This window comes from Strix aluco, chromosome 2 (assembly GCF_031877795.1).
Source record: "Strix aluco isolate bStrAlu1 chromosome 2, bStrAlu1.hap1, whole genome shotgun sequence".
NCBI classification, from domain to species: domain Eukaryota; kingdom Metazoa; phylum Chordata; class Aves; order Strigiformes; family Strigidae; genus Strix; species Strix aluco.
Window position 1 is genome coordinate 134,409,701 of NC_133932.1, and position 15,124 is coordinate 134,424,824.

Genomic DNA, 15,124 nt, shown 5'->3' on the forward strand with positions numbered 1-15,124 from the left:
TTCTGAGTCCATCCTGGATAAATCTTAGATACTTCTGATCTCCTGCCAGCCAGTGCTACCTGGGACACCCCTGTCTCCTTGTGCTGTAGCCTCCCATTTTGCTTTCTTTTCTGCACAAAAGGTGAGTTCTCCCATCTGCTCAGGTTTGCCCTCAAAGCCTGTGCAAAGGTTGGCTGTCCAGGACTTGCTGAGAGGTGAGTAACTTGAGTCAAACTCCCACCTTGATGGAGGAGAGCCCAGACCTTTGGTTTCACTGGATGAATGCTTTAGCTACTGGGGCTAATGCTTAAAACATGAGCATCTCCCCCATTTCTCCCTTCTGAGCTTTGGATTGAAACATTCGTGGTAATGGCCATTCACTTACACCATCCCTTCTCCTATGGCACAAATATCTTCATCCTTGCAAGAAGAAATAATAATTTCTAACTCCTCCAGTGCAAGTATAAACACAGTCTTCTGGTTTTGTTATCTGTCATCTCTTAATGTGGAGAAAAGATGCATTCCCATTAAAAGCAACAGTATTGCCCTCAATGCAGTGGCAACAGGAATTCACTCAGAGTATTTCTGGTTTTTTTTTTTTTACACACAGGATGGCACGCCCTGAGTTTTTACAAGTGAGCAAACAGTATGAGAGTCTCATGATGGAGATTTGGGGAGATGGTGAGCACCACCCAGCCAGCACACTGCCTGCCACCATGCTGAGAAAGTTCCTTTGTTTATGTCTTAATTGAGGATCAGTTTGAGGCAGTGCTGACAGGTGATGTGAGGAACTCGAGGAAGTTGTCACCTCATCAAGGCAGGTCAGAACAGCAATAAGCTGCAGAAAACAGTAGAATTACCGTTTCTCACATGACCTAGTGACACAGCCTGCCTGCAGGCTCTGCATGCCCTGGGAGGTGATCAGCACAGAGCGTGTTTTCCTGGAGAAACTCTGATCCAAGTTCATTGAAAGTCAAGAAAAGACTTTCCTACAGCCTTTGGATCAGACCTTGATCCACCAGCTTTCCAGTGAATGCTGGTATCAGGAGACAAAGAAATAGCTGCTTTGAACAAAAGATGCATTTTGGTGTAAAGAATTACTTCCCCATCAGCTGTGGGTCCAGCTGCCTGGACAACTGAGGGAAAAGGAGAGATTCAGGCAGATCTGCAAGCTGGCAGGTAAAGGTATAGGTGATAGCGGGGAGTAAAGATCCATCATGAAGCCCTAGATCCTCAGAAAGGCTCTTCGGTGTCTACTCACGGATCCAACACCACAGAACTAAACAACAGCCTGCAAGGGCTGTTTTAGGGAACATGCAGATTTTTCTCTAGCTACTCCTGCAGCGTTCAGCCTTACAGTGATGAGAACCACAGGATTAGGTACTAATTAGATTTGAGGGTACTCCCGTCAAGCTTCTCTTTCTGGTGGGTGGATGCTATTCCCAGGGAAGACCTGGTAGTGTGTTGGTTGATTTTTTTACAAAAAGGGATGTTCCAATCATCTTGTAGACCTGGGATCTCCAAACCCAGAAAATTCCAGCTACTCTTAGTAAAAGCAACCTTTCCTACACAGAAGAACACATCCAACCTGCTAATCAGTTAGTCAAACAGCTAAAGGGAGAAAAGACTGCAGGAGTCAGGGTGGCTTACTGCAGTAAAACAGCCCAGGGTGGGAGTAGTCTTCATGCATTAGATACTTTGCATTTTGAACATCAGGGATTTTTTCATGCAAGTAGCCCAAGGAAGAAAGTGCAGCACTAATGCACACTGCAATCAGTCATTCTGCAAACGCAACTGAAACCCAGGGAAATGATGCTAGTAAATGAAACCACCAATAAACAGGGTGTCATCTACTCAACATGAGTGACAGAGAAGTGTCAAGGCTTGTGCAGCAGGTAGAGTTTCCAGCCAAAGGCTTCAGTACCCAAAATTAGGGCTTGATTTTCAACAGACCTCAGGTAGAACCGAAAGCTTGTAAAAAATCTGGCTTCTGCCTGAAAACTGAGTGCTTAAACCATGTCCTGATCTCTCCTAATTTGTCAGGTTGACTGTGGATCAGCTAAAAATGTAAACACTGTTATTTCTTTTGACCCAGCTAAAAAAACTCACTGGCCAGACCCCCAGTCTGAGACACATCTGACTTCAGTCCAACTGTGCAGATTTCCGTGATTTGAGAATCAGGACATCATGAAATGCCAAGGCAGTGATGCCTCTAGAGGCTGGGTGTGAAGGGTTTTAAAAGACAGCAAGTGAAAGGAATGTGATCCTCTGTGCCTTCCTCTGCCAGGAGCTGCAGGCATTAATGACAGCCCTCGATGACAGCTCCAGGCTGTGCCATCCTGTTTACCCTTGCAAAGCTTTGCACCGGTCAGTGAAAGGACCATGGACACTCAACTCCAGCTGCAGGATCTCAGAGCTTGTTTGGTCCTCTGCATGCCAGGACCAATTTCCCAAACTTTTTCCTATTTTGGATTAGGACAAGATAGACAATTCCCCAGTGAGACTGACAGTGCACGTGTGTTTAGCCATACTGAGGGGGCAAGAGTGCAACACTCTGAGTTGACACCATGTCTTCATAGGACAAGTCTCACAGTATTAAAAGAAACAAAACCAGCCAAAAAATATTGCAGGCATTAGAATGTGATTTTAAACAGAGCTCAAGACAAAAGCTACAGCTTCCACAAAGCCAAGAGCCTGTCCTGTGATGCACTTACTACCTAGGAATGATGTGAAGCAATGCCTGAGCCTTTCCTTGCCTCCTCCTGGCACAGATCACAAGGGAGCTGGAAGCTGATATCAGTGTCACCTGTGTTTATACACATGGAGAAAGACAGAAGCGTGCAAATCCTACAATGGGAGTTCATTATTACACATCTCTGCTGTGGCTTTCCGCACCAAATTGGCACATATTGTCCTCTCACCAGTGACAGTGTTGTGACCTTGTGCTTCTCGATCTCTTTTTTGTGCTCCAAGTCCCATCTGACACCCAAAGTGGGACTGAGCTGTTCAGATACAGATACAACATTTGATCAAGTCAACCAAGATCACCTTCATGATTATGGGGACAAAGGTGCTTCCAAGAACTGGTTCACTCAGTCTGTTAAAGAATGGTGTGTTGGAGATTCACTCAGTCTGTTGTATGTTGAAGCATTATTTCTCCCCATTGACTATCAAGGAAGCCTGAGGCGATTGGTTTCATTTTGATGTTCCCTCCTTTCTTCCATTCCTGTGCTCCCCCAACAGCCGGGAATATGTCAAAAGACCACTTAGCTGACTCTGTGGGACTGGTTTGGCCCTCAAACCACCATTCGAAGGGTCTTGGTAGCAGTGCCACAGAGAGAGACACCTTATCTGAATGAGTCCCAGCCAAAAAAGCTACAGAGCAAAAAAACCACAGAAAACTCCCTCCTCTGGTAAGTCAGAGAATCAATATGTAGCTTCTGTTCATCTGAGAGTAGCCAGGAAACGGGCATCAATTTTTTAAGCCTCCAGCAGGAAGTTCAATAGATTTGCCCTTCATTCAATCCCCCCGAAAAGCCTGGCAGGTAGAGCAGCTGAACAAAAGACCTGACCTTTTCTCCCTCCCTGTGCTTTCACTTAGCAAGAGCAGAACAATGGGCCACGGCGGCATCCGATCCCAGTTTGTCGCAGAGTGCTCGGCACAGCCTCCTGAGGAGGGCGATTTCCCTTTGTGCACCAGCCTCTACTGCTGATTGAGTATTTTTCAACAGCCACAATAATTAATCAAATAAAGTATCCTTTTGCAAGGAGGTCAGGTGTAATTTCAGCATAATCCAGACCTAGCAGACTGAGCTGATCTAGGCAAAACACTGCACTTGCAGGTTGGTCAAACTGTATTTGCAATCTGTTTTCATCTCTTCTTTGTCCATAGATGAACTTCCAGTCTTGCTAGGGTCTACACATTGGGTCCGGCACACGCCAAGAACAAATCAGGAGTAAAGCCTATATTTGAAATTGAGGGTGATTTAGCACATGAACATGCTCTCAAGACTCTACTCTTTGGAGCAGGGCTGTCCTGCACAGTGCTGGGCTGTTCTGGAAGTCCCCTTGATGGTCCTGAGCTCACTGGGATATCCACACAGTACTGTGGCAAGATCAGAGCTCAGATCCTGCCCACCCATGCTCAAGGGACGCCAGCTAGCCTGAGCTGAGCAGATCAACAAGTGTTGGTTGGGTCACCATGGACCTGCTCCTTCATGGGCTGCTCAACCCCTGACATTGACAGAGCATGGTATACACATAGATGTGGTGGTTGACTTCAGGCTGATGTGTCTTACAATGAATGCATGAATTTGGGAGGAGGTTCATGTGGCATGTCCTGTTTTGGGCCAGGTTCAGGAGGCAACAACCTTCTCAGCCATCCGGTCTCTGCTGGCCCTGCAGCTGAACCACAGCTGTTAGACCTTAGCTCAGATGCAGGTTTAATCCTTTGGTTGTATTGCTCAGGCAGCCACAAAGGCTGCGTCTATAATATGAGAACGCCACCATGAAGATCCAAGGGAAGGTGTGTATATAAGTGTATATAGCCTATACAGAATGATATCTATATCCCCTAGATATCTACTCTGGCCAATCCTATATTACTGGCTCCAGTTAGGAATAACTGAGCCGTGTTATGAAGGAGTTTAGACTGGATCATCTTCTTGGCCCTCCCAGCTGTCTCATGAATCTGCAAGACCATAGGTCTTGCTCCAAGACAGAGGGCAGGAGAAGGAGCACTGCACCCATTGCAGGCTGGGACCAGAGCCCCAAAATGAAATTTATGGGCTGTTAGGCGATTGTCCTGTGGCACACGAGCTTGTTCCTGAAGTGGTTTCAGAGGAACTTAGGTACTTGGACTCCTAAGTCCCATGAAGTCCTCCCTTTTAAAACAGTCTCTAGATGATCTGCCACCACCTAGGCAACGTATGACAGAGGTAAGATCTGAACACTGGACTAACCTCAGTCCAATAACTTAATTACTAAGCTACTGCTGTTTTTTTTTCCTATAGAGAGGTTCATTAAAGAGAGTCTTCACTACAGCCCCTGTTTTAGTAATCACTCCAGTAAGCTATTAGTTTGTGTTATTCCCTCACAAATCCCAGCCTATTTAAGGAGGAGGGGACGATGCTGTCCTCATTCACAGAGGGAAACTGAGGCACAGAGGGAGAATGTGACTTTCCCCAAGGTCATGCAGGAGAACCAGGATGGTGCGATGCGTCTCTTGCAGACAGCCAAGTCTGTGCCTATGACTCCAGATCAAAACACCTGTAATAAAGGCAGCTCCCCTGCTCTTCTCTGTCCTTAAATTGTCCTAATAAGCAGCTGTCTCACACTCTACTCTTGCTGGTCCCTAATGGTCTGTCCTTGGCTGTTCAGTCTCTCTCCTTTCAGTGCTATTAGTGCTGGCTGGAGCAGGGATTCTGCAAGCTGTTATAATCCTGCAAGGTTTTTTTCTCAGCAGGAACCCCTTTGCTGAGATTTTCAGTGAAATCCTCCCTCCGCCCGCCTTGATACTATCCTCTTATCTCTCGTGGTCCTGGAGAAATTCAGGACGGCCCTTCAGAGAAGCTGGGGTCAGCTTCAAATGCAGGGACTAGTAGGATTAAGTGGGTTCAGATCAGAAGATACCAACCCTGTTTTATCCTGTTGAGACTCCTGATGAGTCCAGAGTGAGTTTTGCTTGAACAGGGACTGTACAAATTAAGTAGAGACTCTGCTCTGCCCTTCCAGGGTGCCTTTGGTGCAATTACCAGCTCATCCCTCAGAGCAGCATGAGGCAGTGCTGGAAGACATCAACCCTGTAATAGCCTGGAATGAGAGGGGGCCAGAAGCTCCCTGACTCATTGGCTGCACATGCAAAATGTTATACTAATTTTGCCCCTGGGGAAACTGAGTCACAGGGGCTGTCTCCTGCTCTTCACGTTTTGGTGACGTATCAAGTCTCTAGGGGTGCTTCAGCACACGGGATGGTCTGTGCTCTCAAGGGCTGAGCTGAAGTCATGCTTGTAGGTCTTTGCAAAGCAGAGTTAGACTAAAGCACATATGAGAGGGTAGATTTAGACTGGATATTAGGAAGAAATTCTTTCAATGAGGGTGGTGAGGCCCTGGCACAGGTTGCCCAGAGAAGCTGTGGCTGCCCCCTCCCTGGAAGGGTTCAAGGCCAGGTTGGTCGGGGCTTTGAGCAACCTGGGCTAGTGGAAGGTGTCCCTGCCCGTGCCATGGGCATTGGAACTAGATGATCTTTGAAGGTCCCTTCCAACACAAACCATGCTGTGATTCTATGATATATTTGGTGTTGCACAGGCATAAAGTCACTGCATCCCCAAGCAGCCTGGATGGGCAAAAGAACTGGAGGATCCAGGAGGTGAAGTGACTTTGCTCCATGCCAAGTTCCCACCTGATAAAGAGCAGAGCCAGAAATGATAGAAGTCCCTCTGCAAACAGTAGAGCTAACAAATGCCTCATTTACAACCATGAAACTCCAAACATTAAGATTTCTTGACAGTCAAAGGGCATAGTCCCCCTGAGAAGCCGTTCCTGCAGGTAGGACATATCCAGGACAGCTTTCTCACCCCACCTGGGCTCTTTGGCGTCTAATGGGAACTGGCATCATGCTGCAGGATACTAGTTTTCTCCCACGTATTTTTATGAAGTGCCTAGGAACTTCATTTCCGTGCTAGCTCGGTCAAATTTGGAGTGAACTTGGTCAACAAACTACCATGATTAGGTGACACATCTAAAGAGAAAGGCAGTGTGACGACACAGGCCTCATTTCCTATGGAAGTTAGACTAGATGAGCAAGTTAGCTTTAATCAGGTACTTATTTTATTCCAGTTTTAACAAGCTGCTCCATTCCCACCCTTGTTTGCAGTGTTTTGAGATATTCCTCCAAGGAAAGGGGTGGCTGTTGCTATTTGTGATTTGCTCTCAGCTACACATAAGAAATGGGTGTTTGCTGGAGACAAGTCTCACTCCCTAGGCTGAGTTCAACATCACAGCTGCACCTGAAAAGCTTGACTTTTGTTCCAGCCCTTTTTATTTAATATCTTCCCTGACTGCTGAGCTCAGTGCTGGGAGGACAGGACCTGGTTTGCTACTCCAAACTGTAGTCTGCTCTGTGCAAAAAAACAGCTGTAGCAGGGCACTGGGGAAGATCCAGAGGGTTATTTCTAAGAGCAGTAATGTTGCCCAAACAGCTTTTACCCTTTGTTACCCACCACCCTAATCTATACTGGTAAATTAACCTGAATGAGCAGCAGTCCTGATTTGCCCCATCATGGTATCCCAAGCTGACATGGCTCTCACAGTGATTTGGCCAAGATCACTGGGTGCTCTCTTGTCTCCCCGCTTATGCTTTGGGTGCAGGCATGACATTTAGCAGCGGGAGAAGCAGCATCTCGGTGCCTTGCTGGAGTAACACGGCTACACTCTCCTCCCCCTGGGACAAGGACCTGCTCCATCACCCACAAGCCCTGGTGGCATCACCAGGCAAAGCTTCCCCCATATTGTGCTGGAGACGAGCAATTTCTTACATGGAGGGATGGTGTCTTTGCAGTATCCTTGCTCTGAGAGACCTCCCTGGCATGACAGCAGATTGGGCTGACCTGCTCATTAATTGTTTATAAGTCTTCATGTACCACTTTACTGAATTACATAGAAGGTCTAATAGTTCCTGCTATGGATCCTGATCCCTGGGCAGGCTGTGTCTTGGCACCCCAAGTTCTCCGAGATAGTTGGTAGCTCTGAAAGCCTGAAGAAATAAAAGGAAATCCTAAAGGACTATTGGATAGCTTTGTCCATCCTTTTTTTGGATCAAGGATGCTGTGGCACCACCAGCCTGGCATGGGGGCATGTTTAGGAGGTGTGTCACTGCTGCTGCTGGCAGCTCACAGAGACTTTCAGTAATTCCAGCAGTACAATGTTGTCTCATATCTGCACCAAAGACCACTCTGGGCCCCTGCAGCTCTCCAGCGTACAAAAACCCCCCACATAAAGCCAGCTATGCCTGACTTTTTCCTGGGCTTTACTTCCAAAGGCAGACCACAGAAGTCCAGGTTACCCTGGCTCTGTCGTTCCACTGGGATTACAGGCAGCCAAGAAACTGAGCAGAGGAGCTGAAGAGCAAACAGAGATCATCTTGCTCACTCTGACAGCCCTCTGTGTGCAGCTTCTCAATGGGCTTGAGGAAGGCTCCTGCACGGAGATTACAGATGAAATAACCACCCCCTTTATTTCTTCAGATCGAAACCTTCTGCAGGCTATAGGAGAGACAAACCCAGTGTGTGTGAGGTTCCTGGAGTTCATCTCAGGGTAAACCTGCTGGCCTTGATGGTGTTGATCTAGCAAAGCTGAGAGATGAGAGGAAGCAGGACAGAAATAGCTGGGGCAGCACAATGTAATGGCAACCACCACTGATGCTGGAAAACACCCGAAGACTCAGACATAGGAGATGGAATTTTGATGCACTCTAGCCAGGCTTGCAGGGCTCCTTCCAACTCACTACAACATGCATTTGCTGTACCCCTCTGTCCTTGTGAAGGAGGTTTGCCTGTCCTCCCAACAGCCTCAGCCACTCAAGGGGACCCTATCTCCGATGATGGGAGGTGTTATGGTTTGTGGGTGTTCCCCTCCCTTCCCTTTGAGCCCCACTGTTATTGTGAAGCTCTTTGGTCCCACATGAGCTCAGTGGGACTTTTGCCCAGACTGGAAACTCAGTGCCACCAAGAAGCAAAGTATTTTCTTCTCCCAGCCTCTTCTGTCAGCATGGATCCAAACTCCCCCACACCAACACATGCTGGGCACATGGAAAACCATCTCACTGACTTGCAAAGCAAACCTCAGCCTAACAACAGCTTGGGTCAGCTCTGAGATTCACAGGAAACCGCCCACAAACCCCGGCCTTTCTAGCAGTGATCTAGCTGATCACCAGCTCTGTGGCAATTCCCTAACGGCCTACAAGAGATCTGATACAGAACCTGCAAGAAATCCTATTAAGCTCCTCTCTGTATTTGCCAGCATGCAAGTATTGTCAATGAAAGAGGAAGAGAACAGGCTTTATTTTCCTTGACCCACATGATACATGGCGCTGCTACTGAAGTGATAAGGCTGACACCTTATCTTCTCTGAGGCAACTAAGAAGTGCAGCGAGGCAAATAGAAGAATTATTTCAAGGAAGATCTTAGGGCATGAACAAGTCTTAGTGAGTGGAAGCATGAGCTCTACATAAAAAAGCCCACATTGGATCCAGCTTGTGGACTCCCCATCTACTGTATTTCTCTGGCAGTGGACAACAGAGGATGCCTGGGGAGCCGTATAAAAGCAGGGTGAAGATTTAGTGGCACTACTCCATCATACTCCCCCAGGCACTAATAATTTGTAGCTCAGGAACTTCTAGAGCCAAAGAAGGGAAGATTTTGTCTTTAATATATATATTTTGAGATGCTTTTCATCAATGAATTTGTCCAAGTGTTTTTTTAACCCTTCAATACTTTTCGGATCTATAAGGTCCTGCAGTAAGGAGTCCCACAGATGCCAGGTTGTGTGAACTCTTTTATGCTGTGTACCTGTTCTCCGTTACCTTTATTTGATTCTCCCTAATTTTTATATTATTTTATATTATATTATCCTTCCTTTCCCTGGTTCCTCCCCAGTTGACCTACATCATTTTTGGGATGGAGGAACCAGAACAGCACACAGTAGTCCACTTGTAGGCATGCCAGGGACTCACAAATGTGCAATGCTGTTTCACTCTTCATTTCTCTCCTGACATCTGTTTTGGCTTGTTTTGTTTTGGATCACTTGAAATGAGGTAAGTCAACAGAGGAGTGAAAGACAGATACCCTGGGGAACACACAAGATCCTGGGCCCAAGAGATGGGTCCTGGTCCCAAGTCTAGCACAGCCCGGGTAGGGCTCAGAGCACCTTTTCCTTATGCCTCAGTATGTTGGGCAGGTGAGTCCTGCTCAGCATTTGCAAAGCCCTCTCAGGTGGAAGGTATTTCACAGCTGCAACCTGCAAGCACTATGAGACTAACCCATAATATTTCTAAAAGTCTTTACATTTACATGCTGCCCATAACAGCCACCTTCATCCAGGGACAGTAGGCACCTGCCATTTCCTATTTATCCTCCCTTGCCAACCTTGTACCCATCCAGCTCTGCCATGGTCCCAGATTTCTATTACCATTTCCAATGTCAGGAACTGCTGCAGTGAGTGGCTTTGTCTCCTGGGGTGAAGCTGCCTCCCAGCACAGCTCCCACCATACAACCCAGTGTCAGACGGGAAGAGAGGACAAGATCAGGATTCACAGGGGCTCAGTTCTCCCAACACTCAGCATAACCTCGGGCATGTCCTCTTGCAAGATTTCCTTCCTCTACTCAAAGTTGGAGGCTGGGCTGCTTGTGCAGCAACAACAGCAGTGGAAACCTCCACCCAAGGCAGTCTCTAAGTCTATAATCAACCTAAAGCGTAAGTTTTAACTCCTTTCATGCATGTGGAAACTGTATTCAGGTCATCTGTGCCCTGGGAAAACACTGGCTTATTTTATCAGGTTAAATGCAGGAAAGGGGATGACAGCAGCTGAACCAACAGGCTGTGAAAGGAACTTGCTAGGACCGAGGTCCAAGAGGAGCTCAGTGCTTTTCTGCAATTGCTCTGAGACTGACAATGGGATCGAGCACTCAGTTTTCAGATCCCAGCTGGGCTGAGGTGGGAGTTGGTACCTAGCTGCTCAGGCTGGGCAGGTCTGGAGAGGACTCAGCCAACGGTGCCAAGAAATTAAGAGATTTTTAGCTTTGGATTTTTAACTTTTGTACATTTATTCGGCACTCAATCTACTTCAAATGCCTGTTTTTCATTGGATTTTCACACGTTGCACTCCGCTTGAGAACTGGGAACAACTGCACTTCTCTCTCTCCCAGTATCCTGACTGCAAGAGCTATTCAGAACAGGGGCTTTGTGCACAGGCTCCGGGCACAGTGGGGTTTGGGGGTGTTACTTGGGCATGGATGGATGGGCAACCTAAGAACAGACACTGCTGGGGCAGTCCTGTCCTGAGAAGCTTTCTGGTTCTACAGAGCCGCTCGGCTGGCGGACCAGACCATCACAAACACACCAGCTCATCCCATATCAGGTTCTCCTTGCACGTTGCCTAGCAGAGAGGAGCATTACACAGTGCAAAGCTCTCTGACACACTGTCTCCACATCCTACCCTTGGTACAGTGACTCTCGTCCCATTCCGCTTCAAGAGCGAGAAACCTCTGGCTCTGCCCCAAGTGAACAATAGAAATCCCCGTTTCTCCTCAAAAAGGACCAGCAGAGCTGATCTGGCAGCGAGTGGAGGTACCAACTGCTACCTGATAGTACAGTGTTGGTACAGCTAACCAAAAACGTGCCTGGGACTGAGTGCCTGAAGCCACCTCTTCCATCAGCCCCTCTCTGCCAGCCTTGGAAGCTGTTCTCTGCAGCTCCAGGAAAGGCTTTGAAAAAAGCTACGAGCTGACAATGCCTTCATTAATCACAGCATAATCCTTTCCATGGCAACCCAAGGATTGCGAAGTCACAAGTTAGCAAGCATAAGACAGAAACACTGTACAGCAGCCCCCGGACAGTGGAAACTTAATAGTGAGGGAGATGAATTGACTGCTCTGAGGAGGGGAAATAAGTTAGAAATGATACTGCCTTGGAAAAGGGGTTCATCCCTGGGCTGGATTCAGATCTCATAAATGTTGGTGTCAGTGGGGAGATACTGTAACTTCATGAAGTTACTCCAGACTCACCCCAAAAAGCCCAAGAAGAGACTTTGGCCCTACACGTTGGTTTTACAGAAGCGCAAAGCTTTCAACGAGGTCAGGCAGAAAAGAAAGACAGTTTGTTGCCGGCCCATCACCATGACTTAATGCTAAACATGATTTAGACAAACATATTTGGAAATCGGCAGAGTTCAGAGATTGCAAAGCCATGGGTGAAAACACTCTGGGTGTCAATCAACAGGAGGGAAGTGCTGTCCTGGTTTTGCCCTTGTGTGTCCCTCCTCTGCTGTCCTTGGGATAGTTCAGACACCGGGCAGGGGGGAGACTTGCACAGGGTCTCACAGGGACATTGGCAAAGCTCAGTCCAAAGCTGTAAATTCTATCGTTCACACCACCACTGTTGGGACCTTGCAGTCCCTCACCTCGTGGGAAGAGAGATAAGACCCATAGCATCATACAGTGGAGAAGGAGGGGAGAAGAGTCAGCTTGCAACACAACCCACGTCCTCAACATCTTGACACAAAGCACAGGTTAACCCCATGGGGTTGGTTCTTGGACATCCTTGTGCCCAACTATGAAGAGAAGCACTCTCACACCAACACAACAGCCTGGAGCTGTGGGAAGACCACCTCCTCTCCTGCCAGCTCCTTCTGCAGGGGGGATTGAGCAGCCAGGGGCAACCAGGTAATCCTAGACCCACTGGCCTGTTGCCTTTCAACCTCTCCCTCTGTGCTGCCTACAAGACAGGTCCTCCACTGTACACCCCAGTCTTCCCAGAGATGCCCAGAGATGCCAGTTCCACCTTTGTTAGGATATCACGACTGGAAATAGGTTAGGATACCGTGACTGCAAAGCCTGGGAGTGTTTTTTGGTACGGTGCTCAGCTGGTCCAGCACAGCCCACACACATTGTACTCCCAAACCAGGCAGCAAAATGCAAACTGCTTTGTGGGAATTGCCTGTCCCATGCTGGGTCTCAGTCCCTGCCCAGGGATGGCCCTAGTAATTCAGACAGCCTGGGAAGGTCGTGGGCACTGCTCACCAGCACTGCTGTGACCCAGGGGACACACCACCAAAACACAGCCTGGACACAAGCTGTGTTACCCTGCAACCAGGGGAAACTCCTGCTGAGCAGGTTGTGCTTTAGCTGCCCGGGTGGTGCGTTTGGAGCTGGGTCAGAGCAGGGAGAGGGTGAGGTGGTCCCGGGACCGATGGGACTGGGGGGACACCGGGGGTCTTGTGCCACTGCCAAAGGGTCCGTGCAGCAGGCACATCCCCAACAAACAGCCTCTCCCCATCCCTAAGCACGTAATTCCAGACGTATCCCTCAATATGAAAGGGCTGTGGAGCAAAGGGGTGGGGGGCTGCATAGCGCAGCACAGGAGGGAAATGACCCCCATCCCAGCTCACTGCGAGCTGACCCAAGCTAAATTAAGCAGCAGCTAGAAATTACCGAGACACTAATCCGTGCTGCAGGGGCCGAGCTGGCTCGGGGCTGCTGGGCATTTCTGGCAGGTCTGCGGTCATGTCGGCTCCCCCCGCCACCTCCCATCGAGCCCAGCCCCTTCCCCAGGTTTGATCCGGAGGCTGGAGCGGGCTCGCTGCCACGCAAACCCTGCGGGGGGGGCCCCCGCTCCATCCCACCCCACTGCAACCGCCGCACCCCACCGCCCCCCATCGCATCCCCATCGCACCCTAGCCTTCAGCATGGTCCTCCTCCCCCCCCACCCGGGGGGCAGCCTGCCACCCCCCCTCAGCCTTACCTTAGCGGGGCATGGCCGGGGCCGGGGCGCTGGTGCCCGGCGCGGAGCCGCGCTGCCTCCGGCACCGAGCGAGGGCAGCGCCTGCCCTGCCCGCCGCTGAGCCTCTTAACGGGGGAGGAGCCGGGATACAGCCAGCCCCTGGGGGGGAGGGGGGGGTGATACCTCCAGCCCGCGGACACCGCCAGTGCCGCGCTCCCCCCGCATCCCCACAACCCAAAGATGCATCCTCCTGCATCCCTGGGTCTGCCCCAGACCGTGGTACCTGTGAAGAGCCCTGCTACCAGTTAAGCTGCGTTTTCAAGTCATAGAATCACAGAAAGATTTGGAGTGGAAGGGACTTTAAAGATCATGCAGTTCCAACCCCCCCGCCATGGGCAGGGCCACCTTCCACTAGCCCAGGTTGCCCAAAGCCCCGTCCAACCTGGCCTTGAACCCTTCCAGGGAGGGGGCAGCCACAGCTTCTCTGGGCAACCTGTGCCAGGGCCTCACCACCCTCACAGGGAAGAATTTCTTCCTTACATCTAATCTAAATCTGCCCTCTTTTAGTTTCAAATGTTACCCCTTGTCCTATCCCTACCTCCCTGATCAAGAGTCCCTCCCCCCTTTCCTGTAGCCCCTTTAAGTACTGAGAGGCCGCTCTAAGGTCTCCCCAGAGCCTTCTCTTCTCCAGCTGAACCCCCCCAACTCTCCCAGCCTGTCCTCACAGGGGGGTGCTCCAGCCCCCCGAGCATCTTCGTGGCCTCCTCTGGCCCCGCTCGAGCAGGTCCGTGCCCTTCTGATGTTGGGGGATAGCTGGGAGGATCCCTCTGCCCCATGCAAAGAGGTCTCCGAGCTGTGCAAGGGATGATATTGCAGTCCTGTGGGATGGGGCCAGGAGCTGACAGGCATTCTGGTTTGAATGCACCAGCCTGCACTTATAAATGTGGAAAGTGGGAGAGAGAAATGCTTGAGGACCAGGAAACTCAGAGCTGAGGTTGTGCCTAGGAGCTTAACTCTGACCTGGTGACTCCCTGCCCAAATCTGGGCTAGCGTCTTCTCTCCTTCCTGATGAGAAAGGTGGGGTTGGCTTTTAGTTATGCTGTGAAACATCACTGAGGTTTCTTACTTAGGTGTAAAGCATGGCATTTTAGCTAGTGAATGGTGCAAAACATGCATTTTTATTTGCAGTTTTATCACACAAGGTGTTTCTAAGCTCTGCTTTGGATGAGGGGGCCTGAACCCCTCCTGGGGACCAGGACGGCTTAGTTTTTTTGGTGATACTGCAGAAGTAATAAGAGGGAGCCTCCTTCCTTCAAAGCCGTACCAGGAATTCTGCCCAAATGTGGGAGAAGTCACGTCATGGCCACCCCGTGCCTTCCTCAGCCCTTCGAAACTCCCCATGGCCACCCAGCCCTCTCGTGGGAACCAGCTATGAAAAGACTCAGTTGACTTTAAGCTCAAGAGAGATGATTTATGACCACCTGGGGCCATGCCAAGTTTCACTGAAGCCCTACTCACTGTGCCAATGTGGTTTGTGTGGATGTGAGGGCAGATATTGGCTGTGCCCGGGAATTGCTTCGCTCGGGACCGCATCTGATGTACCTGGAAAGGGTCCAGCCTCGGGCAGCCCTTTCTTGTGCCCAGCGTGTCC

General features: G+C 49.6%; 1 protein-coding gene across 2 annotated transcripts in view; it reads right to left on the reverse strand.

Annotated features, from left to right (window-relative positions):
- The window catches only part of MYO7A (myosin VIIA), a 102,912-nt gene extending 89,348 nt beyond the window's left edge, over positions 1-13,564 (reverse strand). For both annotated transcript variants that reach the window (XM_074816445.1, XM_074816444.1), the window contains exon 1: positions 13,495-13,564. The gene's annotated coding sequence lies outside the window, so the exon portion shown is untranslated. The remainder of the gene's footprint in view (positions 1-13,494) is intronic.
- Positions 13,565-15,124: the final 1,560 nt, after the last annotated feature.